Source organism: Tamandua tetradactyla, chromosome 1 (assembly GCF_023851605.1).
Source record: "Tamandua tetradactyla isolate mTamTet1 chromosome 1, mTamTet1.pri, whole genome shotgun sequence".
In the NCBI taxonomy this organism is placed as follows: domain Eukaryota; kingdom Metazoa; phylum Chordata; class Mammalia; order Pilosa; family Myrmecophagidae; genus Tamandua; species Tamandua tetradactyla.
The window spans coordinates 134,988,321-135,015,129 of record NC_135327.1 but is presented as its reverse complement, the minus strand read 5'-3'; the positions used below and the strand labels follow the sequence as shown (position 1 = coordinate 135,015,129).

The 26,809-nt window shown below is 35.2% G+C and overlaps 1 pseudogene; it reads left to right on the top strand.

Moving 5' to 3' along the window:
* LOC143681385 (protein O-linked-mannose beta-1,4-N-acetylglucosaminyltransferase 2-like) overlaps positions 1-26,809 on the top strand; it is a 168,379-nt pseudogene that overhangs the window by 37,084 nt on the left and 104,486 nt on the right.

Sequence of the window (26,809 nt, the reverse complement as noted above, 5' to 3'; positions counted from 1 at the left end):
TCCAGGCCTCTGGGTTCCAACAACTTTCCCCGGGGTGACTTTCTGCATCTCCAAAGGCCTGGGCTGAGCTGCAAGTGCTGAGATGAGGTATGCTGAGCTGCTTGGGCTGTTCTATGCTGAGTTCCTCATTTAAGCACCAGCCAATTAAATCAAACATCATTCATTGCAGCAGGCATGCCTCCTAGCTGACTGCAGATGTGATGCGCAACAGATGAGGTTTACATATTATTGGTGCATGTCCGCAGCAACATAACTAGGCACCTTCACCTGGCCAAGTTGACAACTAAATCTAACTACCACACCCCCATGCACCAAAAAAAGTGCACCTATATGATTGGATAATCAACTTTTGTTTTCTTTTACTTGAAGTTGATAACCTGAAGTTTATATGTTCTAAGTCTTTGGTACTTGCAGATAAATCATTATCACATTTTCCCTATGCATTTTACCTCCTTTATTACAACCTGCCAGGTGGTGTTGAATTTCTGATCATTTAACCATTAACACACTGTGCTTCTGTAGTAACTTCAAGATCAGACTGGCCTTCTATAGTTTTGAAACTAAAAGGTAGACTTTTCCAATTATTTTATATTGCAAACTCCTTTTTATTGATACAAAGTTTACATAGAATAAAACACACAAATTTTAAGTGTACAACTTGATAATTTGAGAAATATTTGCATCTATTTAACTACTACTCCAAGCAGGAAGAGAACACTTTCATGCAGATGTATGCTTGTGACATTTTCTAGCTACTGCCCCCTTCCCATTCCAAAGGCAATCACTGTTCTGATCTCTGTCAACTTTAGTTTTGCTGTTTCTAGAACTCCATATTTCCTATAAATGAAATCATATGTGCCTATCTCTCTTTTTCCCACCTTTTCCTGTTTTTTTTTTTTTTTTGTTCTGGAGTATTTTGCTCAGAGGGATATTTCATTCATATATTGCATGTATTAGTAGACTTTTCCTTTTTATTACTATGTAGTTTTCCATTCTATAAATGTATGACAATTTGTTCATGAATTTATCTGTTGATGAACATTTTGCTTGAAATTCAGAGTTATTTTGAAATAAGCTGCTATAAAAATTCTCATATTTGTGATTTCATTTCTCTTGGATAAGTGCCCAGAAGTAGAACTGCTAAAATTCAGGGTAGATACAATGTGAAAATTTGTAAGAAACTGACAGTTTAATAAAGTGATTGTACTATTTTATAATTCTACCAACAGTGTATGAGAATTCCAATTGTTACACATTCTTGGCAACTCTTTGCATTACCGTCTTTGTGATTTAGTCATTCTGTGGACCTGAATTTTATTCTATTATTATTTTAATTTGCTTTTTTTTGACGACTAGAAATTTTAACATCTTTTTATTGGTTTATTGGCTATTCTTGTATCTTGTGAATTATCTAAGTTTTTTGCCCATTTTAAAAAATGGAGTTTGTTTTCTCAATATTGCATTGTAGGTGTTCCTGATAACTGCCAGACACACATGCATACATACATACAGTTTGTGGCTTGCCTTGTTGTTTTCTTAACAGCATCTTTCTAAGACTAGAAGATTTAAATTTTGATGAATTCCAAATTCTCACTATATTCTTTCATGGCTACTACTTTTCTGAATCCTTTCTAAGAAATCTTTGCCAAACTAAAGGTCATGAAAATAATGTACCACCTTTTATTCTATTTGGATGGTTTATATTTTAGGTCTTGTATTTCGACCTATGACCAACTACAAACAAGTTTCTGTATATGGAATGAAGTAGAGTTTGAAATAGAGGTGGATACTCATTTTCCATATGAATATCTAGTTGTTCCAGTATCATTTCTTGAAAAAAAGTTTATTTCTTAATTAAATTGCTTTGGTAACTTTGTTGAAAATCAATTGATCTTGTAGGTGCAGGTTTATTTATGTACTTTTCTCTTCTATTCTACTGATGTATTTTCCTATCCTTATACCTATTCCAAACTGTCTTTATTTCTGTGATTTTATTAAAAGTCTTGAAATCAACTAGGATAAGTCCTATAACCTTGTTCTTCTTTTGCACAATCTTTCCTGGTTCTTTTGGTTTCTTTGCTTTACACAAAGAATCAGTTTATTCATTTCTCTAAAAAATCATTCTGGGATTTTTATTGGAATTGTGTCTGATCTCTACACCAACTTGTGTATAACTGACGTAATCAGTATTTTGTGTTATGCAATCCATAAACTTAATATATTTCTCAATTTACTTAGGTTTTCTTTAATTTCTCTCTGCAATGCTTTATCTAAAAGAGATGTAAAAGTGCATATAATACTACTTATTCATTGAAGTAATATGTATAACATAGAGAAGTATAAATACAATTCCTATTGCCTTAAAGGTTGCAGGGGATAGTTTATCAAGCCAGCCTAGTATGAGAAAAAGGAGAGCCTCCTCCAAAAGCTGGAATCTGAAAGGCTACATTTAAATAAAAGGGAAAACCAGATAAAAACCTTCTAATCCTCCTACCTCCCACAAGAGTGAAAGAAATTTTGCCTGATTCTGAAGAGAATGGAAGAGGGAAAATCATTTCACATCCTTAAGAATCTCAACTATAATCAACTCTCACATGAATTAGTCTAAATTCACATATTCTGGATGGTTGAAAAATGCAAACTGTACATTTAGTTTACAGTGGTCCTGATCAGTAATGCCTCCAGATGTCTGGAAATATATATACCCTCTCTAAGGAACACAGCTTTATTTATCCTGGGTTTTAAAGAATTCCCACAGACATCTTCCAAAGAAAATAAGCTGTTCACAGTCAAGAAACACTAAACACAAAGGGAAATAAATCACAATGAGCAAAACAGCAGGTATCAGGAACAGGGCTATAAATATTCAATATATTAGAATTTTCAACCCAAGAATACTAATTAACTATAGTCACAGCTATCTTCTTCTGAATGTCTGTTTTCAGGAAGGATTGCTGACATTATGCAGGGAAATACTAACTACAAAGCAATTTAATAATTTCAAGTGGGAAAAATTGTACCTTAAACATCAACCTTGACTCTTCAATATAGCAAAAACTCATTAATATATTTACATTTAATTAACAAACTACTTTGCTACATTATAAACTATGTAAATATCATTTCCTTATCATTAAAACATTGGTATGGTTGTCACAAACATTTGTTTTATTTGCAATAACATGGCCTTAGCTCAATAACCATCTGAGACCTATCTTCTTTGTTGGCACTCATTCACATGTAATTCTGAGGATCAAAATGTGACTTGAGATTTTTCCTAAAAATTATTTTGCTCAAAATGTACTGAAGGATGTGCAAGGGTAGTTCAGTGGTCTTTCGCCAGCCATGTGGGAGACTGGGATCCGATTCTTGGCCCATGCACTCCCTCCCCAAAAAGCAAACCAACCAAACAAACAAAAACTCAACAAATGGTGCTGCAATAATGGGATACTCACATGGAAAAAGAATGAAATGTGACTCTGCCATACAGCACACACAAAAAAATTTACTGAGTTTTGAGGATGTAAATGTAATTTTTTCTTTTATAAATATTAGCCAAAAATATATTGAGAAAATCTGTCTGTTCAATGAGATTTGGACATTAAAAGCCCTTTTATTGAGTTCAACCCAAAAAATGATAACTTGGGAGATGCTCTATACCCATACTGTGTTTAAATATGTAAGATGAACTTAAAATATGTTCAGGAAACAGAAAACTCTAAAATTTAGCCAGTATATTTGAGAATGAGCTAAATAGAACTCCTAGGGATGAAAAATATAGTAAGTAAATTAATAAAATTGTATACCAGAGATAAGTAGTGAACTAGAAACTCAGTCATAAAATGTTCTCTAAGTACAACAGGAGAGCCAAGGAGACTAAATATGTGAAAGAGATATTCAGAAACAAGCAAGATCACATGAGAATATCTCACAAATCTAACATATGTCTAATTAGAAAAAGTATGGGTAGAATAATTTTAATGAGGTAGTAATTGAGAATTTACTAGATAAAAGATATCAATCCAGAGATTCAGAAAGCCTGGTGAATCTCAAGAAGCATCTTAAAAATCCAAATTTTGAACACATCTTAGCAATACTGCAGAACATCAAAGACAGAGAAAAATTATTTAAAATGCCTAATTTTTTTTTTAAAAATGGAATTTATCTTGAAATGAATGACAGCTAAACTGAAAGCTGTCTTCTTAATTGCAAAAATGGAAGTCAGTGACATCAGTATTATCTCTTCAGATGATGTGAGAAAATAACTGTGAACCTAGCTAGACTCTATTGAAAAAAATTTTCAAGAACAAAGGCGAAGTAAAGACATTTTCAGGCAAACAAAAACAGAAAATTTCAGGTTTCACTTCGAATGATGGCAGATTGGATCTTATCAAACAATGCTTTCAACTGGTCCCCAAACTTCACCTCATTCCCTTAATAAAACTGCAACGAACTTTTGCAAACATTTTTTAAATCACATAAAGAAACTGGAGAGTGGCCCAAAAATATGCAGACTGGAGAGATGTCAACACATAGAAGGGAATAACACTGTGAGGGTTCCTTTTTATTAATATATATATTTTTAATCTGTGGTACTGTACCACTTGGCTGAAACCTGGATAGAAAGCTGCAGTTTTGCTGGCAGGAAGAATGAGTAAAAGAGTTTGAAACACCCCCAGCAACCTGAATCTAATGGGAAAAATCCTGAAAAGGATTTTCTCCTGAGAGGGAGGGCCCAAAATTCTGTGTATAAATGTTTTCACTCCTTTCCAGAAAACATTTGAGATGCACACTATTCCAAAAACAACAACAACAGCAAAAACAATGTGGCTCTTAAGAGTGAAACAAAAATAGTAAATCAAGGTAGTAGAAAAGTAAAATTCCTAGGGATGAAATTTCCAGGATGAGGCAGAAGCAGATACAGAAAGTAACACTCCAAATTGAACAGGGAGATGGAGGAATCCCACAGTGATGTCAAAAATAAATTTACCTGAAGTGTTTGCAATATTGAGAGAATATTACTCTTCTGGAAGATATTAAGGGTGAATTAGTAATACGTACACAGACAACTAAGCAAATGAAAAAGTAGGCAGTAATTAACTCCATGGAGAACAGAGTTGTACAAGAAAGAACATACAAGCATAAGATACCACGTGACTTATCTGTGAATAATATTTTCAAGTCACAGTTATAAAAGGACCGGTTATTTCTCTAACTAAAACTGTGATATAAATTGTGGCAGATTGAGATTATGTACTCCAGAATAAAACGTGTTCTAAATATTAATCTCATCCCTCTTGGTATGAACCCATCATAAATAGGACCCGTTGAAGATGTTATTTTAAGTTAAGACGTGATCCAAATGAATGAGGTAGGTCTTAATTGGATTACTGGAGGCTTCATAGGGAGGAAGTCACAAGGAGTAGGCAGAAACCAGAAGTCAAGGGAACCCACCTGCGGTGTTTTGAAGCTGTATGCACTACCAAAAAATGTATTCTTAAATCAAATCCATTCTGGTGGGTGTAAATCCATTGTAAGTAGGACCTTGTAAATCCATTGTAAGTAGGACCATTTGAAGAGCTGGCTTCAGTAAAGATGTGACCCACCTCATCCAGGATGAGTCTTAATTTTATTACTGGAGTCCTTTATAAAGGGAATGAGTGTGGAGGGGGTGGGATGGGAGAAAGACACAAAAGAGGCTGAAACTAATGAAACCCAGAAGAGAAGGGAGAGACCAGCAGATGCCATCATGTGCCTTGCTATGTGGTAGAAAAACCAAGGATCTCCAGCAGCCTGTCTTCAGGAAACAAGCATCGGCTTGGTGATGCCTTAATTTGAACTTTTCCCCAGCCTCCAACTGTGGGCTAATAATTTCCCATTGTTTGAGTTGAATCATTTCATTGTATTTGCTTTAAACAGATTAGGAAACTAAAACAAAGATTTTGATACCAACTGTGGAGCGTTGCTGTTGTAAATACCAAAAATGTGGAAATGGCTTTGGAATTGGGTAATCGGTAGAAGCTGGGGGGTTTTGAGGTGCTTGATGGAAAGACCTAGATTGCTTTGAAGAGACTGTTCATAGAAATATGGATGATACAGGGACTTCTGCTGAGGTCTTAGAAGGAAACGATGAATGAGTTATTGGAAACTGTAGGAAAGGTGAGCCTTGTTTTAAAGTGGTAGAAAACTTGGAAAATGGAGTTCTTGTGTCTGATGGAAGGTAGAAATTGAGAGTAATGAGCTTGGATATTTAGCTGGGAAGACTTCCAAGCTAAATGCAAAAAAGTATAACCTGGTTTCTCCTTGCAATTTATAGCAAGATGTGAGAGGAAACCTATAAATTGAGAAGAGTGTTTGGGGAGACCATGGCTGCTAAACAAGTACCTGTCATTCCATCAGGCCCAGAGGACAAAACATGGCTCCGAGATGACTCTCAGACCTTGAAATCTAATGGCGTATGCCCTGCAGATTTTCAGAACTGCTTAGGACCATGACTCCTGTTTTCCTTTCAATTTTTCCCTACAGGAAAATGTTTATCCTATGCTTGTCTCTTTTTTATATACTGAAAGCAGATAACTTGTTCTCTAGGTTGCGTAAGTCCACAGAAAGAGGGGTATAGTGCTGTAGGACAGGCCAAACCCATAATTTATTTTGATGAGACTTTGCACTTAGCACAGTTTCTGAAATGACACAAGGCTCTTTCTCAGCCTTAAACCACAAGCTAGTAAATTCCCATTGTTTAAGCCAAACCATTCAATCATATTTGCTTTACATAGCTTAGGAAACTAAAACATCAACCCAGGAAAGAAAGTAGAAGATAGTGCCATAGATAGGAAAATTAAGGAATCTAAGGACTGCCAGCCAACCAGAGTGCTACCAACCCTGGGAAGAAACAAGTCTTTTCGTCTCCAAAACAGTGAGACAGTGAATTCCCAATTTTTGAGCCAACCCCATTATGTGGTATTTGTGATCACTGCCTAGTCTAATGAAGACATAAATCCTTTAAGAAAATTGAAAGATGATGTGCAAAACAGGTAAAATTTCATAATAGGAAGTCATAAACAATACCTCAAACTGAAAAAAGTCAAGAAATAGTCAGTGTGTTTTTTAGTAATATGGAGGCAAATAAGAAAGAGCTAAAGATATAGAGTTTGCTTCTAGAAGTGAAATCAAGGTGATTGTAGAGGTGAAGCAGGATGCTACTGTTTTTCATCAAACTTTTGTAAAAATCTTGACATTTTAAGCTATGACTGTGTATTAATAACATTTATTAAAAAATAGGTTAAATTAAAAAATTCAAAAGTCAATTTCTCATGTAAGACTTCCATGCAAGTAATTCCCAAACTAAAATTCTAGTCCAAATCTCAATGGATTTATATATCTTACTGCTTTTTTGACATTCGCGTTAGATACTTCATAGTTATTTCTAACATAGTGTCTCATTCCCCAGGCCTGTTTCCTTGTCCTCTTTCTGTGTTTTTCCATGCAGAAAATGGCACCATTGTTCAGCTAGTCACCCAAGTTAGAAAAAGCATCTTGTGTCTCTGCTTTACTCGCACACATAATCACTGAATTCTATCTTTTTACATTATCTGGAATCAGTTTCTTTTTCTTTATCTTCCACTGACCCTCATTTTATTAGTGCCTTGTGCTCTTTTACCTTTAGTTCTAATCACATACTGGTGCTTCTCTCTGGACCACTTTTATGTCTTTCTCTTTTAGGGATCAGCTAAAGCATTGGCTCTTCCAAAACATTTCTCCTGACACATTTGCTCCACTAAACAATTTGGCCTAGATGTTATATTTGTGCCTATCATAATAATTGACAAATACATGCACATAATTTTTTGTGTGTATGAATAAATTAATGAATGAAGGGCTGAAAAGATGTTGATAAATTCCAAGAGAATGTGATTGATTTTTTTTAACATTCAGTAGGAGTCATTGCTAGGTTCACGAGGTTTATGTAAAATATCCCATGTTTGTTCCATCTAAAGTCTATGCTACCCAGGAATTTTAAAAAATATTTTTATTGAGAAGTCTACATATTCTAGCCATCATCTGCAAATCCAAACACCATAGGGTTTACATGAAACAGTAAACTGCCTGTCAATGTAGGTATTTTCTTTTAACTTGCAAATATTTTTAAGAAATGTGTCTTCTACTTAAGGATGTGTCTTTTGCTTGGGGAGGTTAAATCCATTGGACCAACAGTCTCTGCTCAAAATCAATCAGAGATTTAGCTACTCCTTTTCTTCTTGCCTTCCTTAGTTGAGAGACTGTCAGTTTGCCAGGAAAGACCTCAATCCCTGCTCTGCTAGGATGTCAGGAAGATGCATATTCATCTAAGACTGTTAAGTACAGTGTGAACTTGGGTGGCTGCATTTCACTGCATTTATTTTTAGATGGAATTTATTTTAAGATGAAAAACTTCTCCCTCACGTTAGAATATAATCTTGACAGCTCAGGGGGTAAATAGTCACAGGAGGTTGCTGAGTGGAAAAATTCCAGTACAGCTAAGTTCAAGAGAAATATGAAATGAAATGACTGTTGTACAAGCAACATAATTACTTTTGTCATCTCCTTCAACTTTTCAGTACTAGATCTTTCCGTAGTAAGTCACTACTGGAATGATTCTGTTTTCATATTTCTTCATATACATTTATTAGTAGGAGGTGGCAAAATGTACACAATTTATTCTTATATGCTTCCGCTCCTTTTTTTGTGAATGTGATTTGGTAGGAAATGCGCGGGGAAAGAGAATCCATGAGTTATAGCTGGGCTCATCCTTTACTTATGACCTTGAAATATTCTGTCAGCAATTTAAAGCTCAATTTCATTTTCTATAAAATGGGGATACCATATTTCTTGACAAATGAAAAAGATTTTAAAAATACATAAAATTAATTTACATGAAAGGACACTGTAATTCTAAAAGTACTTTACAAATGCAAATTATTTCTTATATAATGCCTGTCATATTTATAATAGAAATTTCCAAGCATGTTTATAAGAAACATATACAGTACCGTATATATTTTTATCATTTCCTTCTTTTTAATTATTTTTTACTTCCGTTACCACTGATGTGATAAATTTGATCTTCCACTCTGTTTTTAATTCTTATGCATTGATGTCCCACTTGTAATAGTTGATTTTGTATTATTTGCAATACTTGCAATTATATTTAGCATTATATTCAAAATTTACCGTCATTTTGGCATTAGGGTATTTCTCTGTTAATTAATTTACATCTTGAAACAATTTTCATTGTATAGATATCCTTCCATAATTTATTTAGTAGGACAGAGTCCACCAAATTCAAATACCTTCATAATGTATTTCCTTGCTCCTATGTTGAAATAATCATTAATCAAAGTTGCCATATACTAAATATTGCTTAAATGATTTAAAATAAAATAAAATTTACCCTGTAACACAAATGAAACCCAATATTAGGGCTAGTTATATGTGGAAATTGCAGCCCACCTGTTGAGCCTCCTTATAAATTTCATGTTTCATGATCTCCGCACTGGGGGCTTGTTGGCAAATAAAAGAGGACTAGTCTGCAGATGAACTGAGATAACATTAATGCTATGTAGTTTTTGTCCAGGGGTCAGGCTGCTGACTTTTTCAGGACTTACAAACATGTTTTTTTATCACTCCATTGACACCAAAATTATATGTGAACAATTCACCAAATTTTCTGGAGAAATAGGAAGGTGACAGAGAAGCTTCCCGTGATGAGCAGAGTTGGACCGTTCAACCACCATGTAATGAGGTATAAGGAACCCTGAGTCCACAACCTTCTTATCATGTAGCTTGGGATATGACACAAAGTGACACAAAGATTCAGTTATAACCCAGGGATGGAAAACAATGATCTTTCTATTCACAGTAATTTAAGAGTTGCTAATTCAGTAGCCGAAGAGACGTAGGGTTAGCCTTCTCTTTTGTTGCTGCTCTTGTGCCAGTGCCATTAGCTGGGTTCCATGTTACTTACTACAACCTTTATGCTATACCCTAGAAACTTGCTTTCTCCATCCTTCAAATCTGAGGCTGACCTTGATAACGTCTGGTGCCTCATTGTCTCTAAGACTGGGGCATTTCCCTCAGGATTGAAGGCTGGCCTCTGAGCACCAGTCTTGAACTTGCTCCCTTGTTCCTCCGGGCACTGCATTCAGGTCTGTCTCCCTGGGTCTCCATAGGAAGCTCAACACAGACTCTCTACTGCAGGGTCTTGTTAGTGCTCTGAAGCAGTGCTTCCTAAATATATTTCTTTTAAAAAATAAGAAAAATATTGTGTTTTTCATGATTCTTTATCTTTTCACTTAAAGATAGAGCATTATCTGTATCTAATCTGAGTTTACATCCTTCCTAATCTTGAGATTGAAATGCCCCTTAATTTGTGGAATGGTGATGACACTGATTTTTATTTAAGTCTTTAGTTCAAAAAATAAGTTGACAATCATGTGATGTGTTTGCCTCAAATTTTTGAAGTTTTACTGAATCATAAAATCCCAAATTCTGGGGAGAGAAAACAGCTCGATATAACTGTAGTTACTTCTCTGTAGTTCTCTCAGACCCATTTGTTGCCAGTTCTTGTGTCAATAAGAGACCAAGTTCAGCGGCAAGACTGTACATAGTCCCATGGCCTTAAGAATGCTCTATCCCCAAGGATGGCTCTTGGTCAGGGGTTATTTTCTATAATTTGCCAATCTAGAAATCGAGGCCTATAGGTCTCAAGTGACTTGCTTCAAGTGACAGGTTTCATAGTCAATCAATGCCAAAGTGGGGAATAAAATGAATGCTAGCAATTCAGCAAGGGACTACAAATCACAGTGACTGAATCTATCCATTACACCCAATTCTATTATAAGAAATAGGCTTGATGAAATGCAACAACTTAATCCACATAGAAACAAATTTACCTTATCCAGCAAGCAAGCAAGACATAACGATTATAATGTTCCCTTCAAAGCAGCTTCTTTATAGAAATTTTCTAGATTCCTCTAAACAGCTCTTCATACAGAGAAACTTTCCAGATTTCTTTAAACATGTCTTCATATGGCGTACCTTTCTGCAAATTTGTGTTGCCCTAATTTAGTCATCTAAGAGGATTCTAGTCACCAAATACCAAAAGGTCTACACGTTTGTATGTGTTTTGCATTGTGCTTACTATGCATTATTTCTAATTATTAGCATGATTGCAATATTTATCCTTGCCAAGACATTTTATTATTTTGTAGGCAACTGAAAACAATTTTAACTGGCTGTATTTTGGTAAAAATCTTTCTGCTACATTTTCCCACTTATGCAAATACATTATATAACAAGTATCATCTTATATTCATATATTATGTATCCAGGTCACCCTTCAAGCAGTGAAAACCAGAGAGTTGAACATAAATTTTAGATTAAAAAATGTTTTAGGAAGTGCCAACACTTCCAATGCCCCAAGTGCCTCAGCTTAATCATGATCAGCTCTGTAGTGGGCAACCGAAGGACAATTGCAAGAATGCTGTTTATCTACTTGGAGAGGATCCATTACTTCAGACATTATTTGACATGAAAACAGATGTACCTCTGTCACTGCTTTGACCTCTTTAACAAGATGAACAACTAGGCTGATACATTTATTGATCAGAGCAAAACCCATTCCACCGGAAATAGGTAATAGATGCACACCAGTGCAAATGAGGATTTAACATCTGTTCCAAGTAGATTGGCTATTAATCTGGAATCTGAAACAACACAACAAGCTACTTGGCAATGCTACCTTTTCATTGTAGGTATAGAGATAAAAGGACTTTCGTATTTCTCAGTGGGTGAGCTCATTTTATTTTGTTTTGTATTGCTCATTTAATGAATATAGATAATGGTATACAAAACTTGCAAATCAAATATGACAACTTAGTCTGTATTCTAAGTGTGTGGAACATTGAAACTGTTCATCATTTTACAATTAATTCTGTTTCTTTCCTGTACTTTTCTTTCTGAAGGTAACATGAAGTATTTGTGAATGTTAGTGGGGTCTTATTGAACAATTGATTCAGATGCTCTTTCATTGTTATTGATAGTTGCAATATTTGCATGTAATAATCTTAAACAAAATATTACACTGAGAAAATATTAAAATAAAAGTTGTACATGAGAAAGTGCAAATAGCTTTTTGACTGAGTAAAAAACTTGTTAGTTGGAACCAATTTTATGAAATTTACCAGTTCCACACTCTTTTCATGTTCTTCTATTGGAGCTATGCTTTATGGTTCCTAAGGACTAAAAAAAAATTAGTAATTAACAAATACATAGTGCAAATTAGAAATAGATATGACTAGTGTAAGGACCATGAATCATTCAGTAACTTTCTTGGTGCAACTGAATTAAGGTATGTATGTGTTTTGGGAAAGAGGTAGTGGAAAAGCAGGACAGAATGCTGGGGTCTGGTTATTTTTATCTCCCCTGAGATAATCCTTCCTCTTTTTAAGTAAAAGCAACATTAATTGGATGGCTATATACACACATGACTGGATCTTCTGCCCATTTTGTCAAACTTTTAATGGGGAAGAATGATGTATGTTTACTGGGACAAATAATTTATATCAAAGATACATGAATCAGTCAATAGATTTTAAAGTGATCTAATAGAACAACTTTTGGGCCAACTCCTGTGCTATAAATATTAGCTGTACCATGCTGAAATTGCTTCTTTCCCATAGAGATTTACTGACAAAAACAAATCCCTCAACATTCTGAATGTAGACTTATGCAGTGATAAATGCCATTAGCCTTTCGGCTGTCACATGGTTCATTCCTTTGTCTGTGGAGCTGTGCTTTTTCACTAGAAGTAACAAAGAGAAGTTCCCACATAGTCTCTCTTGAAGAACTGAATTCTTTTTCGTATAATAGTATTGAAGTTGCTGAATTAAAAACCCTATTTAATGAAAATAATTACAGATTTCTTTTAAGTAAAAAAATTACAAATTGTAATGACAATACTCTCAGGGCATGAATGGCCATTACACAAATTAGTGCACAGTTTTGAATATCAAGAATAATTCTGGACAATTTCTCCATCAGTATGAAGTTATTCTCCTTCTTTAATAGTCTATTGATTTGCAAGTATAAAATCTATTATATAATCAGGGCTGCAATTGTAAAAATTGAACCTATAAAGAGATTTCATCCCTGTTCGAGTCAAATTTGTTCATACCACAGTAAATTTGCTCATGTTATTTTTTTTTAACTCTTGAAATTCTTCCTCTAATTGCTTTAACTACAGTTTAGCTAAGAATTTTAGGAAGGCAAAAGAAAATTTTAAATTGGGTAGAAAGAATGCTGAAATATTCTTGGTCTTCATTCTTTCAAGATTTTGTGGTCATAAGAAAAATGTGGTATCTTGATATTATCAGAATTGCTACTGCTTTTAATGACTGATGTGTATATATCACTTTAACATAGAAAAACATTTTCCTTATGTTTCTCATTTGATCTTCAGAATGAAGTGATGATGTAGGTAGGTAGATAAAGCAGATATCATTTATTATTATTAATAAACAAATAATGAGGACACAAATTGAGAACATTGAAGACAATTGTCCAAAGTTTTAATTTGAGGCAGCAGTAGAGCAGAGACTAAACCACCAGATTTTTTTACTCCAACTCTAGTGTCTTTTCCATCATGCCAAGCTTCAAATACAGTTAACTTCCATGTTTTTATCTGCTGTATGTCTTATTAAAGGGCTTTTGGGTATTGCTATTGCTTGAACATGATCTTCATTTCAGTAACATTTTTCATGGCAAGAAGCATATAAGAAGATACAAGATGTTTGTGATTGGCTTAAGAAAAGAAAGGAGTAAGCTGGAGAACATTTCAGGACAGTATGATAGTACACGTTTGGATTGTGTGTCAAGAAGCTATTTATGTCAAATTATTTTCATTGTTTCATGGAAACAATTCTCCTTTGCAAATTTTTTCTGGTCCTTTTCCCCACTACCAGATTTCTAGAAATAACTCTTTGTTGATGAAGTGTGTTTTTGACTTCTTCTTCCATGTAGCGGTCTTATTAATAATGGGAAAAATTAATGGATACCTTTCAATTTCTCATGTCCCATGTGCAGTAACTAGAGCTAAAGCATAATCCAAACTAACTAGCAACATAAGACATAATGCTACTGTCTAAATCGGTGAGCATCTCACATAAAGAAGCCTTACTGGAGATGTTGTTATATTAAAATGTATTGGAAGGGTATGGAATAACTTTTAAGTTTATTTGTCTAAAACTGTTTACTAATTTATTAAATATTCTGGAATTGTTCTGCCATGGTATATCTTCTTTCTATGCTCTCATAGGTTGAATATAGCCTTCAAAGTTACCAGGTGCTAATCCCTGCAATTTGTAAATGTTACTTTATGAAAAAAGTGTTTTTACAGAAATCATGAAGTTAGGGATCTCAAGATGGGGCAATTATCCTGGATTATCCAGGTGGACCCTAAATGTAATGACACATTTCCTTATAAGAAGGAGGTGTGAGTTTTGACACATACAGAGGAGAAGTCAATATGAAGATGGAGCAGAGAGAGATTTAAAGATGCTTGTCTTAAATAATAGAATGATGCAGCTGAAAAGCAAGGAATGCTGGCAGCCACCAAAAGCCGGAGGAGACAAGGAGCAGATTCCCACCAAAGCTTCCAGAAAAACCATGATTTCAGCCCAGGGATACTGATTTTGGACTTCAGCCTCCAGAGCTATGGGCAAATAAATTTGTTGTTTTAAGACACTACGTTTGTAGTAATTTTTTTACAGCAGCAACAAGAAACTGATACAAATGCCAAATATGAATATAAAAGCAAAATTTTAGAAACCTTAAGGCATGGTCTTCACTTTTAACTTTGTTTTAATATAGTAAACACTATAAATCATAAATTACACTTTGGTAACTAGAGAACTGCACAATTCAAAAGGCACAGTACAATTTGCCTAGGATGTCAGATAGGGTCTTACAAGTTAGGTGTCCATTATTAAAGAAGCAGAGAGGGATCAAAGAATCAGGCAGGCATCCAAAGTTTCTCAGATGAAGTCCAGAAACTAATTTCAAAGAGAAATAATACAGAATCACATAAATTTACACCTCATTTTTACATCCACGTAGGGGTACTTAAATGGTAGTAAATGGTGCAACCATAAAAAGATAGGAATGAATCTCAATGCAAATAATGGGAACAAGCCTCATCAGAGAGAGAACACAATGTCTGATAAATATTGCAGTAGGTAACACATGGCAAGTGGAAGTAAGAAAGTGATTGGTATTGGAGTAAACTGGTTTAGTATTAGGGGGTTTGCAGTCAAGACCCCAACTGTGCTAGTTTGAAACTGTTATGTACCTGAGAAAAACCATGTTTTTTAATCCATTCTTGTGGGGGCAGATTTATTGTTGGGTGGAAACTTTTGATTAGGCTGTTTCCATGAAGATGTGATCCCACCCATTCAAGGTGGGTCTTAATCTTTTCCTGCAGTCCTTTATGAGAGAGAGCTGAGAGAATTTAGAGAAGCTAAAACAGAAAATGCCCCAAGGAAAAGCAGAAGGACCCACAGGAGGTGAGAGAGCCAATATGAAACCAGAAGCTGAGAGAAGGACAGCAGGTTTCACCATGTGCCTTTCTAGGTGACAGAGGAATCCCAGATACTAACTTCCTTTCCTCTGAGAAGGTACCCTCTTGTTGATGCCTTAATTTGGACATTTTCATGGACTTAGAACTGTAACTTGTATTGTAATAAATCCCCTTTGTAAAAGCCAATCCATTTCTGGTATATTTCATTCTGGCAGCTTCAGCAAACCAAAACACCAACCAAAAGAAATGGGAATTTTGACAATTGGCACATAGGACAGGATAACATGAAATCCAAGAGCAATTGATATTTGATTATCAAAATAGCCAAAGATGTAGTACCTGAAAAGCTATCAGGGTTGCAGATACTAGGTGGAACCTCAGAGAAAATTTCTGTCATAGACTGAACTTTGTTGATAGCAGCAGTCATATTATATTCAGTTTTATATTTTCCTTGCCTAGCAGAGTGCATAGCACATACTGAGCTCTCAATATTCCTTAATTATTTAGTGAAAAAAATGCATGAGTTGGCAAGAATCTTTTAAGAATACCAGGGCGAAAACAGAAAATTAGAAGATAATTTTTTTTAATTACCATAGCAACAATATCAGAAACAAAATTTGGATTTTGACCACTTTTCTTCCCTATATGCATACGCTTTAATATAGTATTCGTGTTGATTTTTGTCACAATAATTTTACTTAGCATTATTTGATAAGAGGTTGTTAATATCATAATTTTCATAAATGTTATATTTTATGACTGCCTAATGGTTAACTAAGAGTATTATTATAATTTTCATAAATATTATATTTTATGACTGCCTAATGGCTAACTAAGAGGAAGAAGCCATTCAACAATTCCCTGTTAGATGACATACTTAGGTTGCTTCAATTATTTTGCAATATTTTTAAATGATCATCTTTTTTCATACAAATTTCTTTAAAAATTTTTTGGGTTGTTTTCTTAGGATAGATTGCCAGAAGAATTTGGAACAGAAGGATATAAATAATTTTTAAGGATAAAATATTTTCTCAAATTCTGGTTCAATTTAATTGTCACAAGCAGTGTTTGAATGCACCAGTTTCTCTGTGCCCTTTCTAGGATTATCTTTGTTATGGTAATATGATGGAAGTAAGTGCTAACTCACTCAGTTAATTGGCCTTTCTTTTATACTAGAAAGTTTGAACTTTTTTTTGGTGTATTCGTATTTTCTCTTTCAAATTTCTTTCATATATTGACATATTCATTCCTTTAACAGATATTTATGAAACTTACTCTCTGCCAAACACTTGCTGACATGAAGAATTCAAAGTTGAGAGGAAAATCCTTACTTTTAAAGTACAAACTAGAGTTTATACTCTAGTGGTATAGAAAAGCCAAAGAGAGGCAAGAAATGGATTATTAGTATTACTCTTTTTCCTCTTATAAATTATTAAGTAGTGCCCATTATCTGACTAAATATAATTTGAGCACTTTCTTTTTAGGGTATATTATTGCAATACAGATTAAAGCACATATTATTAACATAAGCAGAAAGATAAAATGAGCTTATAGGTGCTGAGATACAAGGCATACAATTGTAATGTATAATGTCAAATAAGCTTTAGTAAAGCATGAAATGCAAAATGACTATAAACCATTTAGAAATGTAAATGATTAATAATCTGTTCCCTTTAAAAAACTGCCAAGTCTTCTTGTGTGACATCAGATTAAAATGGACTTTTTTCTCCACAATTTTCCTTCTTTCCAAAATGCTTCACTTCTATCACATCTATTTAATATAACTACCATCAGCTTTCTATTCTTTTCATTCAATGATCATTTTTAGGACATTGTGAACTGAAAGCTAGGATAATTGCGCAACATATTTAAATCCACGAATCTATCTTGGCACCCAGTGGAGCTAATACGTAATTATAATTGTTTATAATTTACAAAACACATTCAGTATAAAAATGTCTTGGAATCTGTCAGCAGGGCATGGGATGGAAAAATGACAAGACAGTCCTCTTTCACAAACATGGTCAAGGAGAGCCAAAAGTCTCTAGTAAGGAATACAATCAATCCTTAAACAAACGTCCTTTCAACCCATTTTCAGCCTTTTCTCCTTAAATACCTTTGTGCCTCACAATTGCTATTCCCTTTTCAATTAACATCTTTCCTACCTTTGATTAATTAGCAAATTTATACCAATTTCTAAGGACTACATTTAATTTTATTTCATGATTTTCCTTGTCTCTGACCTCCTTTATGCCTTTGGGAATCTTCGTTTCTTGTTTCTATTTGTAGCTCCTACTTTGTACCTGCCGCATAGTAATATCGCGATGTGTTTTCTGTTGGTCTCCCTTTCTCTCCAAAAGTTATTTCATATATACTCAGTACCTAGTACTCTTCCCAACATATATTACATGCTCAGAGAACATTTGCTGACTGCTACAGCAAATGTGAATAACTGAATTGACTACTCATGTTTGCAGTATTGAAAGTTAAGGTAGAGGTGACAATGCATTTGGATTTACCTGTTCTAACTATGGAGGTACTGGGGAGGACAGAGAAAGAAAATTAAAATAAAGTCTGCCATAAACTTATTTAGGATTCTACTCACAGGAGCTTCCTAGTGGAAAAATATTAATTTTTCATTTTATATGAAAATTTCATTGTATTTCCCTCTCCTTGGGTGCAGTGATTTGATTCTAGCCAATAGGAGAGATTTTATGGATGTAATTATAATCTCAAATCTATTGAGACTGAGTTAATAAAAAATGGGAGATGATCCTGGCTGGGCCTGACTTAAGAAGTCTGGCCTTTTAGAAGAAGTAAATTGACATGTAAGGCATGGCAAGGAAATGAGTGGCAACAAACTGCAGGCAGTGTCTGGAAGCTGAGTGCAGCCCCTAGATGAGAGCTGGCAAGAAAGCAGAAACCTCAGACCTAAAGCGAAAGAACTTGAATTCTGCTAAAAATGATATGTGTTTGGAAGAGGACCCCAAGGAATGGAAAATAAATCAGCCTGGCTGATATCTTGCTTTCAACCTTGTGAGAGCCTTACCAGAAGGCATAATTAAGCCATGATTGAACTCCTGACCCATGGAAAATTTGAGATAATGTATGTTGTTTTATGCTACTAAGTTTGTGGTAATTTGTTACACAGCCAGCAATGAGATAACTAATACATGCCTGAAATAGAAAATCAGACAAACTATATGAAACTATAGTTTTCAGACATTGGAGAATAAACAGTATATAGGAATATGATTCCCATAATGGTGAACCAAAATGAGTCATATGATTTCCCTGACTTTCTACCTCGAGGCAGTTCCCAAGCTGCAATGCAGAAGGAAAAATATATAAGTAGAAGTAAGAAATGTTTAGAGGGACATAGTATTAGGGCAAAGGCTGTTGCATACAGACAGAACTCTGGAGTTTTGAAAAGGGTCCTTTTGGGCCTTTGGCTGTATGTCAATTTGTTCATACAGGATTAGGAACAGTTTGTGTTCCACAGTGGAAATTATGGGGCATCAGGAAGAATCCTCAGCAGTGTATCCCCTTAGAAATGGGATCAAATTATGGCTCTAGACTAGTGGCTTCTCTGAACCTGACTTAACAAAGATTTAAAGCAAGCTTGAGAAGGTTCCTATTGATTCTTATTAACTAAACACCTTCCCCAAACCGAAAGCTATTCTAAGAACTACAACAAAACCCAGCAATCACAAGTTAAAATTCACAACATCTGTTGTATTAATTTGTTAAATGCTGTCAGAATGCAATATAACAGAAATGGACTGGCTTTTATAAAGGGAATTTGTTACAAGTTTACAGTTCTAAGGCTGAGAAAATGTTCAAATTAAGGCTCCAACAAGAGGTTACCTTCACTCAAGTAGGGCTGATGGCTTTTCTGAACACCGCTGTCAGCTAGAAAGGCACATGGCTGGTATCTGCTGGTCCCTTATGCTTGGGCTCTATTGCTTTCAGCCTCTGTTCCTGTGGGGGTTCCTCACTTTGCTTCTCCAGGGCTGGTTTTCATCTCTTGGCTTCCCTTGGCTCTCCCCAGGTTCTAGCTTACTTAACATAGCATGGGAAACCACATGGCAACATCTGCTGGGCTCCAGGTGTCTCCAAAAATCTGTCTCTGTCAGTTATGAAGCAACTGATCTTCAAAGTTCTATATCGGCTCTGCTTGTCAGCTCTGAACTCTCGGCAAAATGTTTCCTCTTTCAAAGGGCTCTGGTAAACTAATCAAGACTACCTGGAATGGTTGGGATGATGTCTCCATCTAATCAAGAGGTCACATCCACAATTGGGCATGCCACATCTCTAATGTGGAGATAATCTAATCAAAAGTTTCTGCCTGCAGTATTGGATCAGGATTAAAAGAAATGGTTGCCCCCACAAGATTGGATCAGGATTAAAATATGGCTTTCAGGGGTACATAATAGCTTCAAGCTGGCACATTTGGCATCCAGTCAAAATTTACCAGACATGCAAAGAAGTAAGAATATACATTCCATAATCAGGAAAAAAAATCAATGAATAGAAACAGATTGTGAAATGACAGAAATGATCAAAATGGCAGAGATTGACATACATTAAAACAGCAATTATATATATGTTCTATATATTCAAGAAAGTAGAGGAAAACATTAGCCTGATGAGAAAAATAGAAGCTATTAAAAAGATCAGAATGGACCCTCTATAGGTAAAAATATATAAAATGAAAACTACACTGGATTAGATGCTACAGGAAAAACTTGAAGACTTTGAAAGAGAAACTGTCCAAAATGAAGCACAGAGAGAAAAAACATAATGAGAATGAACAGACTATCCATGACCTGACCTGTATCAAGCAGTTTAACTAACATGCAATTTATGTCCCAGAAAAAGGGTGCTGGAAGTATGCAGAAAAAACAGTTGAAAAAAAAAAGGCCCATATTTTATAATCTTGAGGAAAATTATAAATCCACCCATCCAAGTAGTTCAAGGAACCCCAAGAATAAATGTTAAAAAAAATTTAAAAAGGAAGATTCAAATTATCATCATTTGTAAATAGTATTATATACTTAAAAATTTCATTAAAATGTTTTTCAGCAGCAAGACAACTTACTAGCATAACAGGTGACAAAATTAATGGCATATATTATAAAATATATATGAAAGAAGAAATATGTACAATAGTAAAAAAAGGTAAAATATCTAGAAATAAATTTTACAAAATCTATGCAAAATCTGTTTTATAAATGAGGAGATAAAAAAAGACTTGAATAAATACAAAGGCTTTTCTTGTTCTTGAATAGAAAACCTCAATATTAAAATGATGACGTTTCCCTAAACAAATTAGACAACCTATGTGCCTTCGGTTGACTGCTATAATTTAGTGTTTAGCAGAGATATTGCTAAAAGGTCTCCTTGAGAATGAAATATACTCCATTTATTTTCCAAGTGAGAAGAGCTATAAAACTAGATGACGAAAGAGATTGGTGGTAGCATAAAAATGTTATCTTTGCTTTAATACAACTGGCCAAGTGACCAAAATAGTCTCCAGATGACATCTGAAGTAAATACATTACTTGATGTGAAAGTCTAAATTTCTAGTCAGGTAAATTAGGTTCCAAGTGTAAGTTTTACAAAATAGTTGACTTTACTCAAGGAATCTACTTAGGGATTCCTTAAAAACTAATCTCAAATAATGCATTTCATATTCTTTTATTTGGAAAATTTGCTTTAAATAGCCTTTTGAGCTGAACTTTGGTGCATATGTGAAGATATATCTGTGTCAGCAAATAGTTTTTGAGTAAATTCAAATAATCTACTTGGTCATTTTTCTATTCAAAGCCAGCAAGTGTATTAATAATTTCTCCATAGTATTGTGTTTGTTCTTAAAAACACAGAATGATGACAAAAAGAAGATTCTTTGTTACTTCTTCAACAGGTATCCCTTTTAAAAGTGCTTAATTTGTAAATTTAACATTTCAGTCTTGATTCTCTATCACTTTTACCTATTACTTGGGCCTGAGAAGACAGATTCTCCCTATGGTTGATGGGTCAAAACCTCCTAAAACCAAATAGAGGGAATAGGCATGAACAAACATACCAATGGTCTCGCCTAAGACTGATCTAGAAACATCTAGAAGCTTGCCTTTCACCATCCTCCATCAAAAGAGTAGGTTCACAGGGCTGGCATAGACTCTCAGGAAGGAATCCAGATTGGACTTTCAAGCTGAAAAATGTGCGACTTAGCCTCTTAGCTGCCTGGTTACAGAGGCACAGATGCCTTCCTGAAAACTTATCAGAAAGTGAGAAACTTTATTTAAAAGTGTCATCTGTGCAGGGAAAAAAAAGGCAGAAAAAATTAAAGCATACCCCTTTTTAAAAATTCAGTTCATTTATTAAATTAGGCAGAGTACCAAAAGTTGTGTCAAGCATTCTGTCATGGAGGTTTGCATTTTAATCCTCTCAGTTATAGGTAATACATTAAATGAAAGGAATTAATAGGATCATAGATTTAGGAAAGATGTTTTTCATTTAACTTATTAGGGCTAAATTATCCATATGGTGTATTACATTCTTATTACCTATATTGCAACTGAATGAATTGGATTTTGTTTTGTCGTTTCATTTAACTATTCCTGCACAAAATATAGCTCAAATATTGAACTATGGTCAGAAAGTGTGACTATATTAAGGACTTCTTTTTACTGTTCATTCAAAAACTAATTATTAAATGTTTCCTAAATAAAATGCATAATAGATATTTGTTTTTGGCAGGAAATTATATGAAGGTAATCTCTGATGCATAATTATGAAATTTAACTTTTAGCGTGGGCATTCATAATAGTTTGCACATCTCACATTTCCTATTGGATTTGAAGCTTTATGGGTGATGTGTCTGGAATAAATAATTGTGAGAGAAAGAATATCTGCCTTTCCAGACAGATCAGCTCATTTGAGCAATAAATAAATAAAGTAAAAGATGTCACAACTGGATCATCCTACCTTTTAAGCAGATGTGAGATCTCTAGTGTAGTAACATATAGGCTGCCATATTCATTATTTCACATATGTCATCAAGAATGTACTCTATGGCAGACACTGACAAAGGCAGCAGGATTTTAAAATACCATGTCTCTTTCCCAAAGAATCACACAGTCCAGTGGGCCTGGGGAGGTCTACTAATTATTCATTAGAATGCAATGTGATTTGCATTGCAATAGAAATAGGTACAGTTTGCCATAGAGAGTAGTCACTAACTTTTTGGATTAAATTAGGAAATATTTCACAAGAACAGTGACCTTTGTTGGCTAGTGAAGAGTTATGGTTCTGGGTGAACCAAGGAAGAAATTGGCACTTCATGTAGAGGATACAGCCTATGGAAAGACACAGAGAAGGGAGAGACTCAAGCTGCTGCAAGGCCATGTTGTTCAGTTTGACTCTAGCAACTGTAGCAGGCCCCCTTTGCAGGGATGGTGTGCGGTGAAGCTCTTTCCGTGGAGGTCAATGAATAACTGGTCCTATAGGTCATGGTAAATATATTCAGTTCATCTTGTAGGATAATTTAAAAGTTGGGATTGTGACATATCAGATATTCTTTTGAGATATGTTTAAAAGTTTGGAGAAATAGGTGTGAGAGCGGGACAGACTCAGCAGATGAGTTAGGATTCATATTTGTCAGGAGCCCATCGGGTGGCACACTCAATCTAGAATAAATCAAAAAGATTGTATGCACAGATGGATTGATTTCAAAGGTATGGGAAGAATGTGCGGAAATCACAAAGGGTAGTGCCATACTCGCAGCAGTGTTGCTATTACCATGTTTAGGCCCAAAGGGATGAGGAAAGTGACAGATTACAATAACCTGGACAAGGAAGGTGGCCTCAGAAGGAGCAGTGACCTTCTGTTAGAATATAGTCATCTTAAAGACTTTGGGGGGGGGGAAGGTGGGGGAAGCCTCCTGCTGAGGCTCTTTCTTGGCCAAACTCAACCTGAATCCTGACAGCATGGCTTCCTAGGGCACAGAGCTCAGTGGAAAGGGATAATGAGCAGACCTTGAAGGGCAACCAAGGATATCTGTTGCTGTAGTGATTCTCATCTAATATAAGCAAGGTTGTTAGGATAGAGAAGAGAGGTGGGATTTGAATATGTAAAAACCATAATAGCCAGGATATGGCTTAATTGTGATAAATGTGGCGTATAATAGTAGAATATAATTCCAAGATTTCCAGCTTGGGTAAGTAAAGAGATGCAGGCAATGGTGTGATGAGGTAGTACCGTCCATCAGGGACACCCTCTGCCATTCTGGACCATTTCACTACCAATTCTAAACCATTACTCTCCCCTCCTTGTGTTAAGGCTCTTCCTATTGTGAAGTTCATACAAGAAATCCAACTGTAATCCTTCTTGTGTAAACCTCATGACCTCCCCGTCATTAATGTGGTTGACTGGACACTCCCTTCTAGATGACTACAAAATCAATGTGGATCTGACTTTTCAAAAATTACTTATTTCAGCAATTCCCGCTGGATGACACCTAGTCCTGGCATCACCAAGAACTTCTGTACTTTAGAAATATTTTCTTTCTTAAGTATATTTTCTTAATCACATCAAAGTATATTACACATTAGGGCTAACTCTGACAAGTTCTTATTCTTCAGCTCTCTCCTTTTACATGTCATGTATGTTGTCAAACTACATTAATTAAACTATGTTCAAGAAACACTGGTGGCTCAGCAGAAAGATTTCTTCTGCCTAGCAAGTTTGATCTTCAGGAAGAATGTAAATGCAACATATAATTTGAATACAGAAACATTAGAAATGTGTTAGTTCTAGAAAGGCAGAAGGGGATTCTAAATAAAGAGACTATTATGTTCAACCAGATGAAGGTTTAAAATACTATGCATATTAGCAACTGCAAGTAGTTCATTACTAGACAGAAAAATCCTCAAGTTGAAATACTGAGAAAAATGTATACTAGATACATCTCATTTCTTTTTATTATGAGGGTTATAGAATGGGACATGTAGAAAAAATTACTGTTATCATTTAGTCAAGAATCAGTTCATTAATAGAAATGTAATAAGGTCTATCTATATCTAGTATTTTTTCATAGGCTGCTGATTTAATAGCCATATATATGGACATGACTTTATCTATATCTATGATATTAAAACAAGGAAGCCAATTATTCTACAAAAATGATCAGCTGCTTGTCAAAGGTGAAGAATGTCTGTTTGTAGGCTCAATCTAAAATAAAAAATGTGCTTTCCATCGTTTGTGATCAAAGAATGCAGAGTTAATTTTATTTCTTGCATTCTTCCTTGCACAGACAGTTGGGTTCTGAATATTTTTTTTAGTCAAGTTTTTTTCTTGGTAGATGTCCATGACAGATTGTGCAAAATGAGACCATTGATAGGTGGATGCTAATGAGCAGAGGGGAGTTGTTTTTCCTGAAGAATTTGCCAGACAAGAACAACAGCTGAACAAGTCCATTGTGAAGTTTAGACCTCTAACTCGAACAGCCTTGGAGTATATAAGATACAGTTCTCAAAAACAAACAAACAAATAAACAAAACTAAAGCTCCATAAAGTGACGAAATTGCTTTTATCTTTAATCTTTATACTAGAATCTGCATTTTAACTTGGAATCAGGCCAGGAGAATCACAATTACATTGTTCCCTTAACCTCACAAATTTAACCAGGGGGAATGCTGTGCGTCACTCATCTTGGATTTATTTTCCATTAAAAATTCATGAAGTTTGCTTGCACCTGATGAAAAATTCTGCATTGCCTCCTGTAATCTGGTCATTTTGTCTTGTCAGCCAAGCACAGCATTTTAATGTCGAATGCAGAGCCCTGGTTGGAACTCAGTGTGGCTTCATTCTCATCTCCCTAGTTTTTCCGCATGCAGCTGACTTCACCCAATGTGGCATTTTATATTAGAGAAACACCTTCACCATTAAATGCCAAAGGGAAATGAGTTTGATTTTATCCTTTTGTGATTAAACTCGAGATATCCACATTTGGAGGACATCTATTCTAATGAGTTATTGTAGCATGTTTCATTTCCTTATATTTTTTGAATTTTATCTTTGTTAATCTTGAACAGTAACTTGCCTAAAATTAACCAACATCCATTTTAACCAAATTAGAATAACTCTGAGGATAATTTCTCCGTCTTCCAGAGCATAGATCTTATGTGTTAACTTATTCTCTTCCCTGGTGCTCCAAGGCAGTAGGAGAGTGGAGAGTCTGGAGTTTGGACGTGTGGGTGGGTGATTAATGATCATACAGAAAGCACTTCTAATTGTTGCTAATGAGCCCCTCATGCCTCTAACTGAGCACCTTAATCACTGCACTGTCATTTTCTCTTTCTATCTGTCTCTACCATTAAAGAGGGCTCCTCAGAACAGGACTATGTCTTATGTAGCTTTCAATTCCTAGGACCCAGAACACTGCTCAGTATACATTACATTGAATTCCAAAAATGTTTAATTTCAAGACATTTTATTTGGGAGAGCTTATGAGAGAGGTCTTCTACATCAAACATTGGCTTTACTACTTGTTACCTGGTTGACTGTATCAGTTTTCCAGCTGCTAAAACACATATCATACAATGTAATGGCTTAAACAATGGAAATTTCTTGGTGCATGACTTTGAGACTAGGAGAAGTCCAGGCATCTGCAAGGAAATGCTTTTGTTCTTAAGGACTGGTGTCTGGGCCTGGCTGCCGGGTGATTCTTGGTGCTTCTTGGCTTTTCCATTTCATGGTGATTTTAACTCCTTGCTTTCCTAGGTTCCACTGTCTTCCAGTTTCTATTTGCTCCCCTTGGATTCTTGCTAATCCCCATGGTTTCCCTCTCTGTGTCCAATTTTCCTTTGCTTATAAGGACTTCAGTTGTATTGGATTAAAGCCCACCGCTTTCAGTTTGGGCACATTTCAATTAACATCTTTGAAAGTCCTATTTACAAATGAGTTCACACCCACAGGAGCAGAGTTAGGATGTGAACATGACTTTTGTTGGGGGAACATGAATCAATCTCAAAGTGACCTTAGGCAAATATAGTCAACATCCAATCATTCCAAGCATATTTTCATTCTCTTTTTGTCATAGAATCTTGACTTTTGTTCCTCCTTTGAGGAAAGAGGATGTGGGTTGAGTGGTCTGAGTCTAGACCCAGTTCAAGAGACGGTCCTGAGCCAGGC